At 38.8% G+C, this 26663-nt stretch overlaps 2 pseudogenes; one reads left to right on the top strand and one right to left on the bottom strand.

The window, feature by feature from the left end:
• Positions 1-26663, top strand: part of LOC125352652 — an 82523-nt pseudogene that overhangs the window by 27616 nt on the left and 28244 nt on the right.
• LOC125356595 lies at positions 715-1357 on the bottom strand (annotated as a pseudogene).

Genomic DNA, 26663 nt, shown 5'->3' with positions numbered 1-26663 from the left:
GTAGAGCTTATGTCTTTCAAGGATTGTAGAGCTTATGCAGCAAAGCCAAGATTCTAATGCAGGCCTGGGAGATTCCATGTTTTGTTTTTTTTTTCCTTTTTCTCACTCTGACATATATATATATATATATATATATATATATATATATATATATATATTTTTTTTTTTTTTAAAGAAGCCAGGTGAGAGTACAGGCTTCCCCTTGATTCTTCATAATCTATAAAGCTTTAATAACGAAGTAAGACTGAAGTAAAAATACCTCTTCAAATGTCAATAGGAAGAATACCTGCAAAATAAGTGAATAAACCTTATTCTAGTGGACAAATGGAGCTTTTGCAATTAATTCTAAGACGTGTGTGTGTGTGTGTGTGTGTGTGTGTGTGTGTGTGTGTGTGTGTATGCCAGTCCTGGGTCTTGAACTAAGTTATGGGGCCTGTCCCTGAACTTTTTTTTTTCTTCAGTGATCCTCTTTTCAAGAATTTATTTCACCTATTAAACCACATAGCAATGTTTTAAATACTGGCATATTCCCTAATAAGATAAAGCAAAGACAGAAAAAAGTTTATCTTAGGAGAAACAAGAAATACCATCACTTTAGACTCCAAACATTATTGCACTCCCATAATTTGACAAAGCAGTCATGAAATAATCTGCAAACTAGTTCTAACAGACAAATAACACCTTTAAGCAGACATGACTGTCCTAAATTGTTTATTAGGTAAGGAGCTGGAGAGTATTGCGCTGTCTCCACGCTGCTCGGCGAGAACCACAGATAGTGTGGTGGAACTTGTGGCCCTTTCCAAGGCCACGACTCTTGCGGCCTGCAGAGGTCAGCCCACGCATTTCTCTGTGCTTGTGGACTGGTTTGGTGATCCACTGGGTGTCAGGATTTCTGCTGATGGCCTTGTGGAATGGATCAATGAGGATAACCTCAAAGAATTTGTATGTAGAATCTTCACCAACCCAGTAAGAATTCAGGACTCTCAGAGCTCCACAGTGATGCCCAGCCCTCTCCTCAGCAACAGACTGAAGGCTACGAGCAAATTTGGGCTGGTTAACACCATGATGGACAGGCTTGCCATAAGTCGCACCTTTAGGAACCGGGCGTTTGCGGCCACCGCGGCGCACACGAATCCTGTATATGACGTAACCTTGCTTGGCTTAGTATCCCAGGCGGCGCGCCTTATCTGGCCGGGTGGGGCGGCCCCGCCCGGTGCAGGGCTGAGAGCTGGCGGTACTGCCAGCAGCAGACTCTCAGAAGAAAATGCATCACATCTGACTGCTTCTTCCTCCATAGCTCCTGGATGTACTTGTAGGCACCCATCTCGGCTTACCTGATGGCTGCCGCCAGACGGAAAAAAAAGCCTGTCCCTGAACTTTTATGCTCAAGGCTAGCACTTTACCACTTGAGCCACCACTTCACTTTTTGTTGGTTAATTAGAGATAAGACTAATGGGTTTACCTGCTTGGACTGGTTTAAAATCACAATCCTCAGACCTCAGCCACCTGAGTAGTTAAGGTTATAGGCATGAGCCACTTTTGGCTCTAAAATTCTTTTTAAAACGTTACAGAGCAAATTTGTTTAGCCAAAGGGCTAAGAGTATGTAGCTTAATATTTTGGATTATATTTGAAATTATGGGACTATCCTGAGACCTAGCTGCTTCTCCCCCTGCCCAATATACGTACTCTTTATTTAATAAACATATGGTTGATTTATCATTGGTAATTCTCAAATCATATTCATCATATTAACAATATTCAATATGTGATTATCAAAAAGTAATGCTGCAAGTCATCCCTAAGCACTAATTTTTTATGTAATTAATTAAAAATCAGTTTATTCCCTACTTGCACACTCAAAGTATTACACATCTGGCATAGAGTTGATGTGAGAGCAACTAGACCCTAAGTTGAAGAAGAGCAGCAAAGCGTACTTTGTAGATTCACAAGCTCACTTCCTCAAGTGAGGGAAAGATGCATGCAGAGTGCCAGATAATCATTTCTACTACAGTGGAGGAGCCAGAGCATGCCTGAAAAAGCAGACTCACCTACAGGAGCCTTGCTTCTTTCTCCTACACTATCTTCTATGCATGGATCATGGCAGGATTAGTCAGGCAGAACTAAAATGACAGTTCACTTGGAGAAGATTGTCAGTGCTTGTGACAGAAACAGAAATGGGTCACTTGAGGACAGCAGATCCTCCTTCTCTAGATGGCCCTTGAGGCCATCAGTCTTGGCTCTGTTCCCTTTGCCATCATTTGGTGAGAGGAAAAAGTTTTCCCGCCAAGACCACATGGTTGGCATTCTCTGTGTAGCCCTCTCCTCAGCCTGCCCTCCCCCACCCAGTTCTTCCATTCAACAGAGAGCAGACCTGCTGGAGTGCTTTGCTATTTTTACTTCTCTGGGAGGAGATCTCAGGTTACAAATTATATTCCGATGAGGTAAGTTACAGGTACATAGACTCATGTTTCTAATTTAGCTTGGCACTGGTTTTGAACATTAAACAGTCTCTCTCCCCAGCTCTCCATTTTTCCACTTTTCCTCCCATCTTTGGCATCTCATATCATGCAGTTTCTGGGGGTCACTGTCCTTTTCTGCTGGACTCCTCCAAGTTTGAGACTGTGTAGAGTGGACAATCAGAGTTAAGTTTCACCTGGGATACACAGTTCTCTCCTTACTTCCAATGCATTCAGCTGTGGCTGTACACATACAGACACAGAAACACACACACATTCACTCTCATATGAGGTGAATATTTGTAATATATTTTTAGAGATTTCCAATTGCTTTCACACATATTGTCACAGTTAAGCCTTGTAATAACTTAGGAAGGTTGGCATTTTTGTAATTAACTACAGTTTGCAAGTGAGAAAATTAGAACTCAGAGAGGTTAATGATATGGCTAGGATTCCTTGAACCAGATGAGCTACACAAGTGATGGCTGATTAAGAACACACTTCTGGGAATGTGGCCGAGTGTAGAGTGGTGGAGTGCTTGCCTGGTATGCATAAAGCACTGGAAAAAACACCATAGAAAAAGCTGGAAGTGGCGCTGTGGCTCAAGTGGTAGAGTGCTAGCCTTGAGCAAAAAAAAGCCAGGGACAGTGCTGAGGCCCTGAGTTCAAGCCCCAGGAATGGCAAACAACAACAACAAAAAAAACCCCCAAAAAACCAAAATACCCATACTTCTGTCTGGAGGTCTTTTCCTCAAGTCCTCAGTCTGGAAAAGCAGAAAATTTCCATCCTTTTCTACCTTCTCATTTTGCTTTCCTTTTCCTTTCCTTTCTTTTCATCTGTTTTTCTATGCCTGGGCCTCAGGCCAATCTCTTGAATTTGAGGTTGAAATAAGTCTCCTAAAGCCACTTGTATGACAAGTATGCTGAATTTTTTCTGCATTCTGTCTTATGAGTTTGAAACTTCAGTGTGAATTTAATTAGAATGGAAGTGTTAGGGAATAGGGGACACCAGAATTAGATTAAAATAAACAGGAGTTATTAAGAATCAGAACCCAAATGCCTGCTTATTTCCGTTTCTTAAAAGCTTAAGGTGTCTGTGCACTCAGTTAGCATTCAAACAATATGTCAGTCTTAGCTTTAATAAGACATTATGGGGACTTCAAATACTTACATGGCCCCATACCTCTCTTTAGGGAGTTTATAATAGAAAAAACTAACAGAACAATTGAAAATAAAATACTACCATTCCCCATCAAGATGTTTGCTTCATATGTGGCAACCTGCATTTCACCTAAGGGCAGAAATAGCCATAATTTGAATATATGGTTTTTAATTGTGCCTCTTATATATTAAATAGGCTTATTATCTGTTTTGATATAGATACTCGTGCACATGCACTGAGAGTAAATACCTCAGTGTTTACTCTAAGTGCCTGTGCTCTTTGACAGTAAGACTGTGAGCTGTAAAGGTAGGAACAGTTGCTCTTATTTATTTACTTATTCTTTATGTATCTTTGATAATATCATACACATCAGTATAGACAAGCATAACACAACAGAAAGATCATGGATTGATGAATCACTTCAAATATTTCTTACCTATATTTTCTTGTCTGCAAAATGGGGATTTTAACATAAACTTGTATTTCAGGAAGGAACATTAAGTAAGATAGTCTCTAAGATGCAGCTAGAATGGAGCTATTAGATAGTGTGCAATGAAAATTAGCATCTGTTTAATTTTTTTATTTTTTGTTTTCCTTATTTATTGTCAAAGTGATGTATGAGAGGTTACAGTTTCATATGTTAGGCATTGGATTCATTTCTTGTACTGTTTGTTACCTCCTCCTTCATTCCCCCCTCCCCTCACCCTCTTTCCCTCTCCCTCCATGAGTTGTTCAGTTGTTTTACACCAAACATTTTTGCAAGTATTGATTTTGTAGTCGTTAGACCTTTTATCCTGTGTCTTTCGATTTTGGTATTCTCTTTCACTTTCCTAGTTCTAATACCAGTGTATACAGTTTCCAGTGTACTCAGATAAGATACAGTGATAGTGCCGGTACAACCACAGGAAGGGGATACAAGAGTATCATCAACAATAGAAGCTACAGTTTCACATGGCATGTTGAAAGTAATTACAACAGTGAAATAACAGTTGTTTTCATAACATGGAGTTCACGGCCATACCACCCTGAATGCGCCTGATCTCATCTGTTTCATTTTTATAAAAGAATATGTGTAGCTAGGTGCTGGTGGCTCACAGCTCTAGCAACTCACAAGGCTGAGATCTGAGGACTGTGGCTTCAAGAAGCCTTGGATTAACTGAAAGGGAATACCAAAATCGAGAGACACAGGGTAAAAAAGACAAACAATTACAAAAGCAATACTTGCAAAACTGTTTAGTGTAAATCTACTGAACAACTCATGGGGGGGGAAGGGAAAGGGGTAGGGGGCGGGGGGAATGAGGGGCGAGGTAACAAACAGTACAAGAAATGTATCCAAAGCCTAATGTATGAAACTGTAACCGCTCTGTATATCAGTTCGACAATAAAAAACAAATAAATAAATTATATAAAAAAAAGAAGCCTTGGGTTTCCCGGGCTGGAAAAGTTCCTGAGACTTATCACCAATTAACCAGCAAAAAGCTGGAAGTGATGTCATGGCTGAAGTATCCAAGCTCCAGCCTTGAGGGAAAAAAAAAACAAATATATTTTGTAGGCCCTGAGTTCTAACCCCAGGGTGGGAACCAGGAAAAAAAAGGTATATCTGTATCTCCACATGATTTTTCATTTGACTACACTGCTGTCTTTAAATCAGTCTCATTTTCTTTGTATTTCCCTGACACACACTGAATCTTTTTCAGGTGAATGAAGCAATACAGAGCAATGATGAAAGAGTTATAATGATATTTGTCATTGATGACTCTTCTTTTTCTATCATAAGTCATGTGATATTTGGGAAAAAGGAGTGGTTGCATGTTTGAAAATGAGAATTTAATGAACAACTCCAAAAAGTACCAAGATACAGAGAATCAAGTGGAGAAACAGATCTAAAATAACGGAATCTTATTTTCTACTTGCCATCTTTCTTTTCCTCTTTGAGTCCTTGGAAACTTTGAAAGGAAATTTTAGGCATAAATAACTTCAGTACTGAGTTGTTGCTTAGCATCATTGTTGGTGAAATCCTCATCCAGACTGATTCATATCTTCCTAGTAAAAAGAAAGAATTGGGTAGGTCTCATTCTCATTAATTCACTCATTACATTTTTCCCTTATAATAAAGCCCAGGGTAGATTCACAGTGTGAGACTTTTAGTGTTGATAATAGTTGATTTACCATTTTTCTCATATGATGTATCTTTTTTGAGGTACCATTTATGTGTGATAAATTTTCCCACTTCAAATATGCAGTTTGACCATACTGGACAGTGGTACAAAGGTACATAATCAATATAATCTTCAACTGACTTCTATCAGTTCAAATCATTTTCACATGCCATTTTGCTAATCATTACTTTTCCAAAGTCTAACTTATAAACAACCACTGACCTGCTCCATCTCATTTTTGGGTCTGGTTTCGCTCATTGACCATGTTGCTTTTATGATTCATCTGTGCTAATCCATGTACAGATAGCTGTTTCCATTTTATTGCTAAATATATTTTCCAGTATATTTATCTGATGGGTAAGTTTCTTTATCTATGTAGCAGTTCAGTGATATTTGTACAGTTTCAATGGTGGTATTATTAATAATGCTGATTAAGCATTTGTATACAGTTATATATATATAAATATATGTATATATATGTATACATATATATGTATACATATATATATATATACATTTACCTCAGATAAGATTCTACAAGAGGGGAGCTGAATCGCAAAGTAAATGTACATTCAACTTTATAAGATACTGCCAAATTCTTTTTCAAAGTTATCACTGTGGAGATGTAATATGAGTACTGCTTGTTCTATATCCTCATCAATACTTCAGGTTGTATATGTCTTTAATTTTTGTTTATCTAGTGAGTGTATAAAGACATTTCATTTTTTTCCTGATGCATATTAGAGTGATTATTCACATATTAATGGGTATTTGTTCATCTTCTTTTGTGACAGGTTGGTTCAAATATTTTCCTCATAAAAATAATCTTAGTGTTACTTCTCATTAAATTGGAAGTGTTCCTTATACAGTACATTACAGTACATGTTTTATATTTTCTACCAGTTTGCCTTTTTTGCTCTCTTAATCTTAGTTTGGTTTTTTTTTTTTTTAGAGAGAGAGCACATGTTTTTAATTTGGAGGCAGGTTATTTAATCATTCTTTTTCTTTTGTATTTGGTGCTCTTTGGGACCTATTTAAGAAATATTTCTTTTTCTCACAAATATTTCTTTTACTATTTTTTCTTTTAGAAACTATTGGTTCACCTTTTATTTTTGTCTAATCCTTTTTGATGATTTATTTCAAGTTACTTCTTGTATGTGTTGCAGAAAATAAATGCCTGCTTTCATTTCTTTTTCCTTATGAGAAAACAATATAGTTCCTCCAGTATAATTTTTAAATAAAAACACTTCCCAGTTGAATTATCTTGGAGCAGTTGTTAAAAACTTTGTTGATATTATGAGCACCTGTTCTGAGTTATTTCCTGTTGATCTGTGTGTCTATCCATAGGCCTTTATTGTGGAACATTATAGTAAGTTCTAAATATCAGACAGTTTATGTATCGACATCCTATTCTTTTTTAAAACAAATTCCTATTCTACATATTTTGCCTGCCCATGTATATTGTAGGACCAGCTTATTACTTTCTTCCATACTACTTGCTAGGATATAAAGATTGGTTTATTAAAATGTAATATGATTCTTGATATGCTTGCTTGGGTTTAAGCCTGCCTTTTTGTGATTCACTTTCTATTTGTATGGTTTGCATTTACTTCCTAGTTTCTTCTTTCCAGCTTGTGAAGATAATGGGATTTTTTGCCTAGGCTGATTTTGCATGACGATCTTTACATCGCTTTCTCCTGAATAGCTAGGATTACAGGTGTGGGCATCAGCACCCTGAATGAATTTTACTTATTTTTATTGGGGTTGCAATATTGTTTCTTAGCTATTCAAGATGTCATCATGGAAGAAAATGATTATCTTAGAATAAAAAAGTTAACTTTAAAAAGACACCACTAAAATGTCAATGGTTAGTCACAGACTGAAAGAAATTTTAAAATGTGTATGTAGCAAAAAACTTACACCAAAAATTATAATTTAAAAGATGTTGTAATTCTTCTGACTCTATAGTAAAAAGAAAAGACCTAATAGAAAATTGGAAAATGAAGATATACAAATGGCCAAAACCAAAAGGGAATGCTACTACACTGTTGGTGGGAGTGTAAACTTGTTCAACCACTCTGGAAAGCAGTATGGAGATTCTTCAAAAGGCTAACATAGATCTTCCCTATGACGCAGCAATCCCACTTCTGGACATTTACCCAAAGGATCACAAACGAGGCCATAATAAAGCTACCAGCATAACCATGTTCATTACAACATTATTTACCATAGCTAAACTATGAAACCACCCCAAGTGCCCCTCAGTAGATGAATGGATAAATAAAATGTGCTATATATAAGCAATGGAATCCCATGCATCTATCATGCTTCCTAAGGAAATAGAAAGACTTGGAAAAAAATCATATTAAGTGATGTGAGCCAGACCCAAAGAAACATAGATTCCATGTTTTTCCTCATTGATAATAATGGGTATATGTCTAGGATACTCCTAGAAAAGGATCACAATGGCTCAATAGCTATGTACATATGATCATGTAAGATGATACTAAGTGAAATGATGTGGAAACAAGAGGTCTTTCATTGTTATTCTTATTTTTAATGTACCATGTGAAATTATTTCTTTTTTCTTTTCTATGGTTTATCCCCTGTTGTCACTGTATTTGATTTCATTACCCTGGCTGTTGTGTGTGTGTGTGTGAGTGTGTATGTGTGTGTGTATATGTATATATACATATATATATATGTCTGAATTAGGGAAGGGAAGGAGAACATCAAAATGGCAAGACAAAGGATAAATGGTGAACCAATGCAACAGTGACACTCACAAGACAATATGTTGGGAATTAACTATACAACTTAGGGGGCCATATTGGGAAGGAGGGAAGGTGGGAGTAAAATGAAGGAGGGAGTAACTAATATGAGAAGAAATGTACTCACTACCTTACTTATGTAACTATAATCACTCTGTACATCACCTTGACAATAAAATTAAATTTAAAGGAAAGAATGGTCAACAAACATATGGAATTATGATTGGTATCATCAGGGAAATAGGAACAGAAAATCAACATCAAAAATGCAGTAGATTTTAGACTCACTAGGAAGGTCAATATTAAAAAGACTGACAATGCTGAAGGCTGACCTAAAAGTAGAGTAACCGGAACTCTTATAATTGTTTGTCAGAATGTAAAATGGTATAAGCATGCTAGAAAAAGTAATAACAATTCCTTAAAAAAACCTAAGGCTAAAGCTTATCTAAGATTAAAAATTGTACAACTGAGACTTTCCCCAAGATAAATAAAAATATGTGTCAATGAAAGTTTATTATAAATGACCAGAGCAGCATTATTCATAATAGCCCCAAATTGACATTGTTCAGGTAACCCTCAATAGAATGTCTAAGAAAATTTGGCATATTCATACATTGTAATGCTGCTTGTCCATAATTATTGAACATGACATGGAAGAGTCTTAAAATATGCTCAGCCAAAGAATATTTATTTTAAGATTCCATTTATATAAAATTCTAATTAAACAGGCCAAACCATTTTGTGATGGAAAATCAAAACAGAGTTTGCCCAAGGAAGTAGATTGTATGTGGAAATAGACTCAGATAGGCCATAAGGGAACTTCCTGTGGAAGTAGTATTTTCTATCCTGATAGAAACTTGAATCATAAAACTCTCTACTATTTGGCAAAATGACATGAGGTACTTATGATTTAGACATTGTGTGTAAATTTTATGTCTAAAGAACTCAACAAAAATGTCTTGGTCATGGGGCTATGTTTCTTGTAGGATAGTCCTAGCAGAGGATCACAATAGCTCAATAGCTATATACATATGACTATATAAGATTATGCTAATTGAAATGAACTCCAAGATATGGGAATGAGGTTTGTCTTTGTTGGTTTTAATGTACTGTGTGAAGTTATTTCTTTTGTGTTTGTTTCCCTCTTTGGTTTGGCTCCTGTTGTCACTGTTTTTTATTTTGGTACCCTGTGTCTTGTATATATGAAGGGGAACAACATAATGATGAGACAAAGGACAAAGAATGAACTGATGCAACAATGATACTCATAAGACAATGTGTTAGAAATGAACTGTACAACTCTGGGTAGTGGGAAGAAGGAAAAGTGGGAGAAATAATGAGGGAGGTGTAACAAGTATGACAAGAAATGTTCCCACTACTGTATGTATATAACTCATTACCCTACATATGTAATCTACATATGTAAAGTTAAATTAAAACATTAAACCTGTAAGAGAGGTCATCATTCAAAAACATTAAAATCATTATTAAATAAAAATATTAGTTAATATATTATTTGGTGATATTAAGGAATTACTGCTAATTTTAAATTTATGTTAATTGATAGTATTGTTCAAAATTCTTCTGTATGACAAACAGCTATAAAACAGCAGTGGCACATAGGATTAAATGTTTTTTTCTTAACACAGACTTGCATTGAGTGGCTGTGCTTCAAACTATGGACTTGTGAGTTGGCTGGGATAGCTATAAGTATCATGTTGGGTCCAGGATTTCTACATGTGCTTCTTACTCTCGGACAAACTAGTCATTATTGAAGCATCTCTTGTAAAATCCTGAATATGAGAGCTTAAATTGAATCGTAAGGTGTTTTTTTTTCTTAAGCTTGGTGTAAGTCATGTCCACAAACATCTAGCTGATAAAAGATTTGATAAACTCTATTTGCCAAACCCAAATTCTAGGAGTTGGGAAATACTTGATTATAAGGCAGGGTATGAGTGATAAGTCCTAATATGGTGATGTGTGTTTGTGGCAAATTATGACCATTAATTCAAACTACCAGGGAGTGGCTGTAGTATTTATGGAATTTCAAAGAGTTTGAAGAGTATTTTGGGAAATATGCACTACATTACTTATTGATTAAATTATATATATGTATGTGTGTATATAGGGAGAGAATTTATACTAATATAATCTGAAAATAAGAAGGGAGCAGTGGATAGAGTCATGGGAAAAATGTATTGGCTGGGAATCTACCATGATTGAAATTGGGTGTGTGTGTATCAGAGGATTCATTATACCATTCTTTCTACTTTTTTATATATTTGAAGTTTTCTATAAAGTATCTTATGTGAGAAAATATAAATTGATCTTATGTATGAGGAAACTGAGGTTCTTGGAGAGTGTGTTGTTTATGCTGTGATAAGATAGTGAGTAAAGCTAGGATCCAGACCAGTATTTTCCAGTTAATGTGGCATTCAGTCATATTTACTTAATACTAGGCTTTGGGCAGAGAGTCATAGATAAATTCATAAATTGTGTCCTCAAACCCCTACTTTAGTGGGTCAATGTGTATCTTAACAGTTTGATTGGAAGGGTGGGAGTATGCTCAAATGTTATAACGGAGGTATACACAAAACACATGGGGATATAGGATGACAGTGGTTCCCTTAAATAAGTCTGAGAAACAAGAGAAGGCTTCATGGATGAGTGAGGCTTTAGACAAAGAATTACAGTACTATTGGATAATCCAGAGGTTGGATCTCTGGGGAGAAGAGATCTCTAAGGGGAAGCAGCTTGCAAAAAGGCATTGAATAAGAGAGAAAGGCATTAAGTAATACCCTGCTTTGGGGAACTCATGCCAGATAAAGGCTACCTGTGATGTCTATGTGTGTATTTAGGGATTTCGAGGAGAAAGGGTGGAGGCATTGAAGCTGGGCTTATATAGGCTGCAAATAGTTGAGAGTTAATTTTTTGGATCAATATTTCTTGATTAATGATAAGAATTACCTGAGGTGCTTGTAAACCTATAGCACCTTCAGTGCTGACTCTGATCTAATAAACTGGTACCTGTAGAGGTAAGACAAGTTTAGAAAACGTGACTACATGAGCTACAGAAGAATTCAAAGCTGAGGAAGGGTGTAATAATTGCATGTTAGAACAGACAGCAACACAGAGCTTAAATTGGTCGAAAGTGACTGGGAGAGAGTGAGGGAATAGAATACACTGTATGAGAGGAAATGCACTCATTACCTGACTCATGTAATTGTAATCCCTCTGTACATCACCTCTATAATAACAATAAAGTAAATTAATTATTAAAAATAGTGAAAAGTAGGTGCATAAAGCCAGAGTCAGGAAGATGAATTAGAGGGCTGCTGCAAGAGGCAACAGGAGACATAGTGAGTTACTGAACCATGACAGAAGCAACAGTAACTGAGAATAACGCATGCTACTGGGTGAGGTTGGTAGCTGCCATGAAAAGTACCAGTAGAGAATGAGAGGAGGATTCCTCTTTCAATGTCTGTCTCTAACTGTAATAGTACTGAGCGCAAAGATTCAGGATGAGGTGGTAGAACAGGGTCGACCATGAACTCACTTTGAGTTTTGTGAAAATTGAGTATTTTTTGGACATACATAGAGAGAAATATCTAGAGGACAAGTCCTGAGCTCAAGAATAGGATCTGAACTAGAGATAGAGCTTTAGGAAGTGTCAATATGGTGTGAGAGAAAATTGTAGGTTTGTACTGTTCCTCAGGTACATCATGTAGGCTGAAGATAAAAGAAGTGAATCTGGGAAAGCAGTACCATGGAAAAGAGAACAAATATGAGTGCTGTTATCAAAGTAGAAAACAGCATTTGTGGGGGGGGATGGTGGAGCTACCTAATTAAGAATCTTGGTTTTAAGAATCTTTGGCTTCTTGACAAGCATATGTTTGAGATAATTAATATGAAAATGCTTTTAGTCTATTGGTTGAAAATTCATGACTAGACACTCATTGTTATTCTAGTCATTTGAAGTGAATTTGTATGAAAGAGTGGAGATGTGACTATAACATGTTTAAAAGAACAAGTATTGATTTTATTCATTGGGCACTCAAGTTCCTGAGGTATCTCTTTCTTATGCTGGTCATTTATATGTTTATGCACATCAGGAGGGAGACCTTGAAAAAGCTGTTATAAAATTTAAAACTAATTATATACTGCAGATTCATCAGGTCTTTACTGTTTTCCATATCAGAACTTTGAAAGGATATTGATAGACTACTAAATGTGAATTTTGAGACATTCTGTCAAGAAAAGACATATGCTAATATTAATATTTTTTCCTCCATGATTAATTTGTTTCCTTTTCAAGAGTTCTTGGGCTTCTGTAATAGATCATTGAAGGCCTATCTGTTTATGCTAAAGTCCAATTTTGTATTTTATCTGTTTATATAATAACTAAAGTACTTCTCTTTGAACTCTTTGTTTGATTACATATTGAATTTTATTTCAGTGAAACTGAGAGCATTTATTACATTTCTTCAACTCTATGTAACTCAGCTGAGATGAAGCATGATTTATAAAAAGAACTGGTTCTTAAATTCTATTCTGAAACTTGTTGACACCAGCCTCTGTCCTTCTTCTCTCCCTTTTTGAACTGTGAATTTTAGAACATTTTAGGCTCACAAGAATTATGAGAAATAAATGAAATGCAGATGAGATTTTAGCTATATTAGTTCCAAAACTTTTATTGTCTAAGTAGAGAAACTCTTTTAGGTAAGGAACTAGAGAAGTAGATTTTAGAATATGATCCCTATGGGAAGATCAGAGATTTCCCCTGTTTGTCTGGTCCCTACTTACCTGCTAATGCAGGCTGGACTAACCTCAACACTGTCATCTGAACATTTTTTTCTGTCTCCTATCCCAGTCCCTTGCCAATTTGGGGTCCAAATCTTAGCTCCTAAGGTGAGAGTATTAGGAAGTACTGTCTTAGTGGGTGTGATTATCCTCACAAATAGGGTTGTTGCCTTTACAAAAGAGTTCTCAAATAGCTTCCTTGAACTTCCATGTGAGAACCCATCAACAATGAGCCAGACCTTGAATTTCACCTTTATCTTGGACTTTCCAGCCTCTAAAACATTGAGAAATGGATTTCAGTTTGTAAGCTACCCAGTTAATGGTACTTTGTTATAGCATCTCAAATTAATTAAATGAATTTGGCAAGATAATTTTTGTTTTGCCTTCAGATACACTTAATGTACCTCTCTGGACATGTTTCCTTATCTCTCAGACCATATCCTCAGATCTCAAGACTGAAGCATTTCTAGTGCAGAGACTCCCAAGCCTAATTCTGAAGTCTTGAGTTTTTCTTCTCTGGTTCATCCAGAGGACAGAGGGAACATCCTCTTGAGGATGCATGGCAGTACATGGGTATGGATAGAGGTTTGGCCAAAGGCAGATGTTTTCAGAGGACTATGCATGGCATTGACATTTCACACTATATATTAACATGTGACCCCATGAAGCTCTTTGCTAGCTATGTCAGGTAGAGCTGAAATGAGAAGAACAGAAGGTAGGTGTTAGGCCAAGATAAGACATGTGTGGAATTGAGGGTTTCAGAGCTCTTTATTCAAGTCCTGAGTTTATAGTTCATTCTGAATGAATATTTTAAAGCTACACATAGGAAACACAGTTTATGAAATGGTTAGTTATGAACTTGATTTTAAAATTTAATTCTAGTGTGAAGAGGCCACACTGTACCCAGGTGATTTTGTATACACAGAAATAAATCATTTACCTCATATTTAGCAGCAAGAGATTTAGGTCTATATGACTGTATTGTGACTTGAACTCCATTTCCTTCTTGAAGAGTAGCCCACAGAGAAGAAGCCTTGACAACTCTTTACGATTATTCCCTCCCCAAGCGGCTTGGCTCCCATCTCATCCTCCCTGGGCTTTGGCTGACTTTATTGAGGTAGATATGCTTGTAATCAAGATGCGGAGAACTGCTTAACTCTAAATAACATAGATATGTTGAACATTTCCATGTCCATAACTTCATAGAGTTGAGATGATATGCTTATTAGACACACAGAACATGGGGAAATAAGGGTTAGAATGTAGATATCTTTGACTCCAATTTTCTTTTTTCCCTTGCTTAGGGATTTCTGTTCCCATGTCATATTCCTCAGCGTATCCATTACACATAGAAGCCACTATCTATAGTGCTCTTAATTTTGAGCTTTGCATTTTTCACTTTGGGCCATTCTCCTTGAGAAATAACTCTATGCCTAAGCTAGATCTCCTCCTACTCTAGATTTTGCCTTCTTAGTTTGTCTTTCTTCTCTGTTGGCCAAAAGATGACTTGTAGTGCATCCATATAATTTGGCTGCTGTCTGTGATTGAAATTTCTCTTCCATTTTGGCCTGAATTTCACTGGAAAAGTGCAATTGTTTCCTAATCAGAGTTCTTTTATTGCCATACTGAGAAAGATAATTGGATGCACTGAATGCACTAGAATAGAAAATACAAAAGAAATGCCTAGTGTGTTAACATGAAACTTATAACCTAGGCACATATACAATGTAAACTTATCTATTTCTTTAAAAAAATACCTTTTTAGCATTTTATAAACATTATGGGGCTTTTACAAGTCATGAAATTCAGTGTTCATATGAAAGCAATTGAGTTCATTGTCAGAAGCCAATGATCCCAGTATACCACTGAGAATTATTTAGGTTTCAGTAAAAAGTTTCTTGGTCTGTATTAACTTTGTTGATTAGGGAATTATTGTATGAGGGAAAAATCAGGGACTGATAACAGATTGGGCCAGTTGATGTCTGTATCCATGACCTAAGAGAACATTCTGGCTCCTTCTAGCCTGGCTGGGGTTTTGCACATTTATACACCAGTTGTGTCAATAGGAAAGGTGGAGAATGGTTCAGGGCCAGAGCAGGAAAGTCACAACTAGCTGATGTAAATCAAAGAGTCTTATTCATTGCTTTCATTGTTCATCCTTGCGTTTACTCAGCAAACATGCATTGAATAGGTTTTTAGTGTTATTTAGTTCAAGTTTATATCATGATGTTACATAATGCTCACAACATTCTTATTATCTCCTAACCCAGGCTCAGAACAATTACAAAAAGACCTAGTCTGTAGATATAAGAGAAGGTCAAATAGGATTCAAAGCCATGTTTTCCTCCTTAAGGATTCTTTCCCTATACTGAGGCTTAGTGAGGTATTACCTAAAAAAACAAATAAATGGAAAATATGAGTATCAATCAACTTTTGTTATTAAAAATGTTTGTCTAGAACTTCCCTTTCTATCTAATCAAATATCCTGGTCAATTTCCCTTCAAGTGACATTAAGACATTCAAATTTTAACTTTTATAGTTAAGGACATTAATTTTATTGAAATTATGTTTCGCAGGAAATTTGATAAAGATGAGGCACACATAAAATATGCAAGTTATAGCTTTGTAGAAGCTATATAAAGGCATGGATTTTATTTTAGATTTTTTTCAGTTATTATCTTCACCTAATTTATTACTAAAGGCCTCAATTTCATTAACAATCGCTTTTAGAAAAATAATAAAATTATATATAAGTATATACAGATAGAGATATGTTTTCAAAATCTAGTCAATCTAATTCTAAAGTGTCTAAAACAATAGTAGCCAAGAAATTGCTGAAAATGATAATAACAGGAGGTTATCAGCCCCAGCAAGTATTAAAATCTATTATAAATCTACAATAATTACAACATCAGAATAATGGAATGTAATATAGATCAATCAATGGTGAAACATAAAAGCTATAAACCAAAATATATGAAATAATTTAGTACATAATAAATGTGGTATTGAAAAATCTGAGATAAGTATTAAATGGTGCTGAGACAACCAGGCAATCAGTTCACATAAAAGGAAATTTATATGGTTCTTAAACATATGGAAAGATGACCAGCCTCACTTATAGTAAGAGAAATGTGTATTAAAACAATAAAGTAAACTTAGCAAAGATACTTAAACATGAACAAGGGTTTTGAGAACCAACACTCTCATACCCTGTTAGTGGGAGTTATAAATTGTGTCCATCTTCTATGGGAAATTTATTTAGATGGATCCACATTTATGATGAACACACCATTTTACCTAGGAGTTTGATTTCCAGGTTTATATAATCCCTTTAGATGGTACACGAACTCTTGCTTAACATTACTTTTTCCAACTGATGAAGATAAGTGATATTAATATTTTATATACATGGTTTCATGCCATCTCAGTTTTATACATAGCCATATGGTTGTATTAAGTCTAAAACTAAAAAAAGATTTTTTTCTATTTAATTTTTATTTAAATATAATTTTAGTGTGCACAATTTCATTTTTCATTTTCTTCTACAAAGCCTAGTTTGGGGAGGGAGTCAGATCTTCAGATCTCCAATATAGTTTTCAATGAACCACTTTGGCTATTATCCTTTTCATTTCATGTTTGCTCTTCTTAATTACGAATTAAAATAAACAGCTGATGTTTTTTATTTGTAATGAGGCTATTCCATGAGAAATTCCTCTTTGGTATGTACTAACTACGGTCAGGTCACTAGTGGCAATTTGAAAGCAAAAATCAGCCTATCTTCAGCTGTAAAATAGCAGGGTCAAAATACTCCATTGAGAGACAATATTCTACTTTAAACTTGAATGTTGTTATGAAAGTCATCTAAATCAGTTTTCCTTTCTTTCCGAGGCTCTTGCATGTCTATTTCTTGTATGAGCTGTGTGTAAATAGGCATTTGGAAAAGAGACAAATGATTATTTTCCAGATTAAAGTGTGGTGGTCTGTGCAGTTTTCAGAAAGCTGTAGCTTCGAAGGTCTCTTAGCAAACCAGATCCTGAATAGTGTTCAAAGTAAACAGCAACTCTTCTTTAACTGCTGAGATGATGGAGGCTCTTGTTATCACTAGACATCTAATCAATGATAAGAAAGTTTGATATGAAAGGATAGACATTGACAAAGTTTGATTAAAGTAGACATTTTCTTCTTCTTTTTTTTTTTTTTTTTTTTTTTTGGCCAGTCCTGGGGCTTGGACTCCGGGCCTGAGCATGGTCCCTGGCTTCTTTTTGCTCAAGGCTAGCACTCTACTACTTGAGCCACAGCACCACTTCTGGCTTTTGCTGTTTATGTGGTACTGAGGGATTGAACCCAGGTCTTCATGCTTGCAAAGCAGCACTCTACCACTAAGCCACATTCCCAGCCCCCTCCCCTTTTTTTGTCTTTTCTAGATCAAAAAACTTAGAGTTGAAATAATTGGTTTGTCCAGAAAAATTAGGCACACAAATTTACTCAATGTATTAATTATTTCATTCAACACCGTTTATTGAGTGCCTACTTTGCAACCAGGCTTTAGGCCATGCGGGAGTTGAATTTACAAAGATAAGTAAGACATGTCTCTGCATATCAAAGGACACTGGCATTTATTTAATCCCAACATTTTCCTATTGCTTTGCCAGGTAGGTAGATGGAAATGAATGTGGTTATTTTGTTAGATCTTTTATATAGAGCCCTGGGACAATTAAAGACTTCAGCTTTGGAAAGCAGCTTAAGACGTGTGTGTGTGTGTGTGTGCGTGTGTGTGTGTGTGTGTGTGTGTGTGTGTGTGTGTTTTAACCCAGCAAATGGTGAATTTCGCTCTCATAGTTCCCTCTATATCCTATATCCTCTACCATTAAGATGCCAATTGATTGCTAATTGCTCTGCATTATCCATAAGCCAGATACAAACATGTTTAATGGCATGCTCTTTGTTGTAATTTAGGGGCAGTGGCTGCTGTCTATCTCTGTACTTTGGAACATTTTTTTTTTCCCCGAGCCTACAAAGTGTTTGGCTGGCATGCAAGGGCCTGAGGAAGCTTCAGCAGAAACCCGGTCCCATGAAACATAATCCTACCACACCCTGAAACGGATAGATGGCTGTGCTGTGTACACGCAGATGGGTAAATGGAAGACTTGCCAGCCAAAATTGTGAAGGTGCTACCACACAGCCAGCCAGTTCTGCCAAAGAAAAAAGCTACTTGCCAAGGGCAAACATATGAATGGTCATGAAAACCATGTTTTCCTTCTATCAAAGTTGGTTGTGAGCACTGACAGTAGAGACTAACACAAACTAGACATAGCAAGTAAATTATTTCCTGCTCACTGGGGTGTCCATGTTTTGAATTCAAGATGTTTTCCCCTGTATCAGAGATGTATAACTGATAATCAACTCGTGAGCAAAAGCTTAAAGATGTTCAATTATAGTAAGTGTTTTGGCTTGGTGACTGGAACTCTTAGATGGGTGGAGAGACAGAAAACTATCAGGCTGTAAACCAAAATAAAACTTTGCTTCAGGCATTCTCATTGCTCCATACAAAATCTCATATAAGGTTGAGGAAAGTTGGCCTAGTATCATTAAAAAATAGGTAGGTCCTTTTATGGGTGAAGTAATTTTATCTTAATCCCCTAATTCTTACTCTTGATTCTTTTTTCCCCTTAAAAACAGAAGTTTTTTTTTTTCATCTACAATTCCATAATTGTTTTCTAAACAAATAGAGTTTAGAAGGATTAGTTTCCTAGGGATGTGTCATCTTTCTTACTACCCTGTGCAAACCAAGCCTTTATTGTGCTTCATGTTAAAGATTTTGCTTATGTCTTTTCCACTCACTGGACAGAGCATAGTCTTTATAAAAAGAGATCAGCTCCCAACTGTTGTGGATGCTCTTGGTGCCCCATCTGAATCTCCCCCTGCCCCCAGCCAGTGTGTGAACAGTCAGTCTTCTCAGTGTGTTCTCCATTCTTAGCATCCCTTTCTCTAGAGGCTTATCCTTGTTTACCTGGAAGCCTTTGCATTGTGAAATATCTATCAATAATCCATAGTTTGCAATGAAGACGTATAACAGCCTTGTCTTAGGACCAGTTCTGAGGTAAATTAATGTTCTGGAATGCCCCATGGGACCAGGCTAAAGTGAAGACTGGCAAGGTCCATATTACCTTTAATTTTCTTCCTACTTTTTAGCATTTGCTAAATGGATGTATTTTCCAGACTTGATGTTTGGATTAAAAGTAACACAGATATCATCAAAAGATGTATTTCCCCAAAAGGGCATGACTCCTTGATTCACTCCTGGACTGGAAATGAAATGATGAGGAAAAATTCATAAGGCTTATTGTAGAATACAAAGAAATTGATGATTGTTAATGATGTTAATTAATTAACAGGGATTATTCAGTGCCAACTTTTCCCAGCATGTCACTAAGTACCCTGGTATCTGGTAGGTTTGCTGAGAAAATAACCAAGCATACACACACACACACACACACACACACACACACACACACACACCTCCATCTTATCTTGAAGTAGAGGCAAAACTTGTTCAAATGAAACAATTTAAGAAGTTATGAGACTATGAAACAATTTAAGAAGTTATGAGACTATGTCATCACATGCTGAAATGTATTTCACAGGTAATAAATTCTGAAGGAGTTCAGAGGCTGACAAAGTGGGAAGAACAACTCATGGGTGATAATAAGGGAAGTTAGAAAGAACAAAACATTGGTGATAATAAGGAAAATTCAAATATATACAAAAGTAGAAAATATCTCCCCAACATTTTTCCTGTTCATTTTACCATCCGTTTATGTATTCCCATTCATTACTTGCTCATTGACTAATGCATCCAGCCACAAAGTTTTCTCTTGAGCATCTTTGTTCCAGAGATTATAACTTAGGGATCTGGCGAATGAAGACACAACTCATTTCTCTTTCAAAGAACAGGCCACTGCAATACAGAGTCGTTCTGGCTCTATAAGTGGCAGCAGAAGGTGCTAAGAAAGGAGTACATAAGGATGCCACCACAACTACTTTATTGATTAAGATAGAGGTCTTAGTAAAGTTATTTTTTTTCCAGACTTACTTTGAACAGAAGTCTTCCCTATCTTTGCTTCCCTCATTCCCAACGTTCACATGGTGTTTGTAAATACATGGGTGTTAGAAGGGAGATTTGCAATAGTATAACTTTGGGGTTTCCGCTAATAAAGAAAACATCGAGGAAAGATTCAAAGGGCTTCCTCAGGAAGACACAACTAATTCAAGATCTAAAGCATGGACAGAATTCAGCCAGCCAAAGTAGGCTATAAGGGGAAAAAAAAGACTCTTCTTTTTCCTTTGTTGGTGGTGAGATTTGCACACAGGACTTCATACTTGCTAAGTGGGTGCTCCACCACTTGAACCATCATTTCCCTAGCTTGTTTGTGCTTTCAGATTATTTTCAGGGAGTGATTCACATTTTTCCCCCCATAGCCAGAATCATACCAAGGTCCTCCTGTATAGCTGGGACTACATAAGGATGCCACCACAACCACCTTATTGATTAAGATAGAGGTCTTGGTAAAGTTTTTCCCAGACTTGCCTTGAACTGCAATCATCCTTATGTCTTCTTCCCTCATAGCTGGGGCAACAAGAGTTAAACCAATATACCTGGCCCAATGAAAGGAGAATTTTTATAGAAATATTGAGAAACAGTACTTGGTACAACATGACTAATGAATGTGGAGGATAGACAGATAAATAACCAGAGGTCAGATCAAGAACCACTCCAAGTAAAGGAGCAAGGGATTCACTGCAGAGCCATGTTAACCACTGATGAGGTATTGCAATGAGACGATCAATGCATTACTTCTGAATCACTGCTTTAGCTACAGTAGCTAGAAGAGATGGAGCTGTATGCTAGTGGACACAAAAATCCATGAGGCTTGTGATGGAGGATGGTGGGAATTAGGAAAGAGGAAGGAAGAGTAACATAAATGAGTGCTTCATTAGTGTCCAGAAAGTAAAACAAAACTGGCTGATAATACTGGAGAACTTAGCCTAAGTATTTAGGATCAGAGTAATGACATATATTCTTCTTCCTTTTCCCCCTTTTTTCTCTTTTTGTTGAATATTTTTATTATCTTTAAGTAGTTCTACAAAGGGGTTGCCATTCAGCAAAGTAGTTGATATTGATCAATGGCACCTCTTTGAATACTTTCACCCTTCCCTCTCAATGCACTCTTTACTGTTCTTAATTTTTTAGGATGTATATTGGATGTTTATTGCCATTTAACACCATTTTATTGTTGGGGCATCAGCTTGGCATTGAGGGGAGCAGTCCTGAGAGACTGCCCCCTTCTCCCACCCTGGGGCTGAGTGACTGTTATCCACTCCTACCTCCTTCTGGGTCTAGAACCGGAAGAGGTAGCAAACCAGCCCCGCCTTCCGGCTCGGCCACGTGTGTGTGTGTGTGTGTGTGTGTGTGTGTGTATGTGTCAAAATGGCGCTGGGCCAGGCCCAAGGGGCGGTCCTATCCTATGGGATGTGATGATTGCCCATAGAGGAAGTTCTGTGACATCACTATGATGGGCAGCTTATCAGCCTATCGCTAGTATGCAGTTAGTCCCTCCCCTTCCTGCCGCCATTACTGTTATATAAACCCCTCCCCTGAGTAAAACCGGTGGAAATTCCAGAAGCTTACCCTGAGATAGCCCGCATGACTCCCATGTTGTTCTTTAAGTATGCGAGGGGAGGAGGGGCGTCTCGGGACTACGCACTGCCAAGGTTTGCACATTGGGCCGCACTCCAGCTTTCAGCCCGGTGGGACAGGGTGGGATACATGCGAGGGTGAAAGGAGTACCGACAGAAATGGCGCCCGAAATGTGGGGCACGAAGCCCACGGGAAACGTAGATTAAACCGGCAAGCCCTTGGATCGCGGACGGTTTTCCGGGTGTGTAGTTCCCCCCACCCTGGTGGGAATGGTGGGGCAGAGCCAAAGTAGATTCACGCTCCAAAAATACTGGATTGGACTTGTGGGACACTTGGGCTGAAGACCGAGGAATTGCAGAACATGCTGCTGGCCCTTTTAAATGGGCTGCTAGGGAGAGTAACAGGTTTTCCGCTGCCTGGGGCGGATGGGCTCGTGTGCGGGTCCTGCCGCGGCTTCACAACGAGTGGGGCAGGCGATCCAGGTCCTGCAGCGCTGGCGGCGGCCACAGCCCCAGTGATGCCTGAGGCTGGCGCTGTGCACAGGGCGGAGGTGGCAGGCGGGAACCCAACCTGACGCAAGCCTGCCGGGGAGCGTCGGGGCAGGGTCAGCCCAAAGGTGCCTTTGCCTCAGAGCCGAGCACGGGGCAGCAGCGGAGGCAGGAGGCCGGTGGCGCACGGAACGGGTGCTGCCGTCTGGGCCAAGACCTCCCTGCCCCACTCCCCCCGGGGTTCTGAGTCCTGATTTTCGAATGGTGATCCCGGGACGCACGGGACGGCGGCAGCACTGGCAACGGTGTGTGGAGAGCACTGCTCCTGGTCCACCCGCTCGGAGCAGGTGTTGCCGGATCCTCGCACCGTTTTTGGCCCAGTGGCGGCTGAGGCAGAAGGGGCCCCCCCGGCGGTGGCGGCGGCCCTGGAGAGCAAAGGTGGCGGCGTGCACATTTGGCCTGGCTGCCTTTACTTGGCCTTTCCCCCGCTTCCCGCTTCTGAGGCCTGCTAGACAAAAAAGGCCTTGATTTTTGTTGTTAATGTTTGATAGGTTCTGGGGTGGCCTCCTCCCGCCCTCTCCCCAGGTGATAGGCATGCCAAATCCCCCAAGGCTGGGCAGGGGCTTAAAGATGTCTTGCTGTGTTAAGCCGTGCCACGTGTCTGTTCTGTTCATGTCCTGTCTCCCAACTGGTTTCTTAAAATGTGGCATCTCGGATAATCTGTGAAAATTTTGGTTTGCTGGAAGGTTTTTGTTGCTTACTAAAATATGGGCAAAATAATATCATTTTGCCACTGGAATTCCAGAAAACTTACATGGCCAATCAAAAAAAAACAATTTTAAGAGTGCTCAAAGATTGTGTACAACCGTGTCTGTGTATGTTTATCTGTCCATTTGTCTGTGGATAAAAAGCATATAAGATCTAGCATCATGGCTTAAAAATTACTGCCTTCTAACTATGCATTAACTCGCTTAAAACTCTTTTAAGATCGAGGGATCAGAATCATTTTATACAAATGTGACTATTAACCTAAATTTTCCTGACCCAAAAATTAATGTTTTGCTTCACAGAATACAGGTTAAAAATGTGTGCTAGCCGTGTGGATTTTGTGACTAGGAAAATCTTTTTACCCTGCTTGAACCAGAAGGGCATCAGCTTCCAAAAGCCAGAGAATACTCAGAGCAACCAACCAGGAAATACTGGGGGATTTCAAATGTCTTTAAACAGTCTGTGTAGAATCTTGCAGGAGGTGTGACAGGATGTCCAGAGGACTCTCTGAGATCCTACTACAGCCTTACCCACATACAACGCATCTTTCCTGCTGGCCTGCTAATTTTGGATGGAAGACACAGCCACTTCAGATCCACTGAAATTGAGACTTCTACATTGTCCTAACCTTTTTCCCTCCTAATTATTATTCATTTGTGCTCTCTTCCGCCTGCCGGTAAGATCAAATGGTATGATTTAAATTAATGGCACATAGATCTCATTCAGTCTGCTGTTCTCTAAGTGTTATGACTGAACTCTGACAAGCAGTTGTTGGTCAATTCCTGACAAGTTACAGGTGGGCTCTGTTCCTATTGTTCTCCTTGTTGGTTTAATTGGATATAAAAAGGGCTTTTATGGCTAGAACTCCTCGGATCGCAGTTCGAAGCCAGCCTGGACAGAAAATCTCTCTAAAACTCCATCTCCCAATTAACCAGCAAAGAGCCAGACTTGGAAGCTTGGCTCAAGAGAACTGGAGAAATGCTGAAAGCAGCACCATGGCTCAAGTGGTAGAGCACTAGCCTCGAGCAGAAGTACTCAGGGACAGTGCTCAGGCCCTGAGTTCAAACCCCGTGAATGCCAATGGGAGCATGCCATCCCAGCAACAAGCACCTAGACCCCTGGGACTCAGCCAGTCCAGGGAACAAGGATCATGGAGAGGATTAAGAGGAGAATGATGTCACATCCTAAATGGTGTCACTTTATCTCGCCCTTTCAAAACTAATCAGAGCCGGGAGATCAGGAGGAATAGCTGTACTACCCAATGCCCATACCTGTCTGCTTTCCTTTTCCTGCCAGTTATATATTTGTATAATATATATATATATATATATATATATATATTTATTTATTTATTTTAGCCTCTGACTGGCTACTCCAAACCTGACCACTATCCCTAAACACTTCCTTCAGCTATCCCTCCTTCCTTGTAATTGGCCACAATTGGGTTCATGTTCTAAATGGAACTTTTCTGGCTTATGCCCAGGGTATGTTCTCCTATGCCATTCATGTTAACTAGCCCTGTGAACTTGTCAGCTTTTTGCCTGACCTTTTCAAAAGTCTCTTTTAACATAATAACATCCCTCACTGAGGTCACCACCTGGGAACTTGCAGTTCAAGGCCATCATCCTTCTACACTGCTGTGCCCAAAGCAGATCTGGACCCTGGAGGTCCCAGCCCTAGGGACTTCCTGATGTGCCCAAACTACAGGAGCTGGCCAGAGGAGACCATGATACCCTCTGGCCCTAAGAACCATTCTTGTAGTAATGATGAGGACTTTTACCAACCAGACTGGATGGTACCAGGCAAATCAGGTGCCCCTGATTACTTCACCCCCTTTCAGCAGGAAGTAGTTCCAGAAGAAATGACCTCGCCCATATTCCCAGCCTGGTGTCCTCCTGTGTCATTTTTAAAAACAAAAAGGAGGGGAACAGCCCCCATGACCAGTTAAGGACAGCTATGCTTACATTAAATATCTTAAATTTACACAAAAAATTTTAAATATTCATATTTAAATAGTCATGTATGTGCCTTTCCAGATTGGGAAATTAAGCCCAGAGAACTTGCTCTGAGAAATGTCTTCTTCTTGTTCTCTCTAAGAATACAAGGACCATGCTGGATTTCTTCTGCTCTTCCATGGCAATATGGGAGCCTGCCTGTGTGCATCAGTGGTAGACGACACCAGAGGCAGCCAGCTTCCCTTCCTTGTTTGCTTCCTGGACTCTGCTTGACGTCTTTTCTGGCGTAATTTTTGCTGTGGCAATATTGCTTGCAGCCTTACAAAAAAAATTGGAATGGAGTATTATTACTTTGTTGTTTCCCTTTTGTCTCTCCCCTGCTGCTAAACTTAGGGGTTCTAGTTGGAGGGAAATAGGAGTTGAGGTTTTTGACACCTTGCCTCAATGCTTATGATAAAAGTTTTTTACTAACCACATGTTTTAAGTTACTAGCGCCTTGGCTGCTGTGGACTACCAGAGTCGTTAAAGCTTAAACCTGCTTCTATCTCACTGCTAGAAGAGGGGAATGATGTCTGTATTATCTTGAGTGGTGCAGAAATGGGCTAAGGACTCCAATTTCTCTGGACTGAGCCAAATGGATGGCCCCTTCACCTACCCCCCCTTTGTGGAAGAGGCCCCACATATATCTTATGTCATCATTTGCCTCATGCCTACACATGCCTTATGTATACAGCACCTCCTGCTATTTTAAAAAAAACAAAAGGGGGAGATGTTGGGGTATTGGCTTGGCATTGAGGGGAGCAGTCCTGAGAGACTGCCACCTTCTCCCGCCCTGGGGCTGCGTGACTGTTAGTCACTCCTACCCCCTTCCAGGTCCAGAACCAGAAGAGGTAGCAAACCAGCCCTGCCTTCCGCCTCGGCCACATGTGTGTGTGTGTCAAAATGGCGCTGGGCCAGGCCCAAGGGGCGGTCCTATGGGATGTGATGATTGCCCGTAGAGGAAGTTCTGTGACATCACTATGATGGGCAGCTTATCAGCCTATCGCTAGTATGCAGTTAGTTCCTCCCCTTCCTGCTGCCATTACTGTTATATAAACCCCTCCCCTGAGTAAAACGGTGGAAGTTCCAGAAGCTTACCCCGAGACAGCCTGCATGACTCCCGTATTGTTCTTTAAGTGTGCGAGGGGAGGCGGGGCATCTTGCAACTATGCACTGCCAAGGTTTGCACATTGGGCTGCACTCTAGCTTTCCGCCCGGCAGGACGGGGTGGGATACGCGCGAGGGTGAAAGGGGTCCCGACAGTTTATAAATGCAATCTACCTTGATCTCTGTCACTCCTTTCAACATTTCACCCCCCCCCCCCACTTTGGACCTACCTCTTTATTGTTCTTAATTTTGTGTTA

This window comes from Perognathus longimembris, chromosome 1 (genome assembly GCF_023159225.1).
Source record: "Perognathus longimembris pacificus isolate PPM17 chromosome 1, ASM2315922v1, whole genome shotgun sequence".
Lineage (NCBI taxonomy): Eukaryota > Metazoa > Chordata > Mammalia > Rodentia > Heteromyidae > Perognathus > Perognathus longimembris.
The sequence above is the reverse complement of the archived record's forward strand: the minus strand, read 5'-3'. Positions and strand labels throughout refer to the sequence as shown.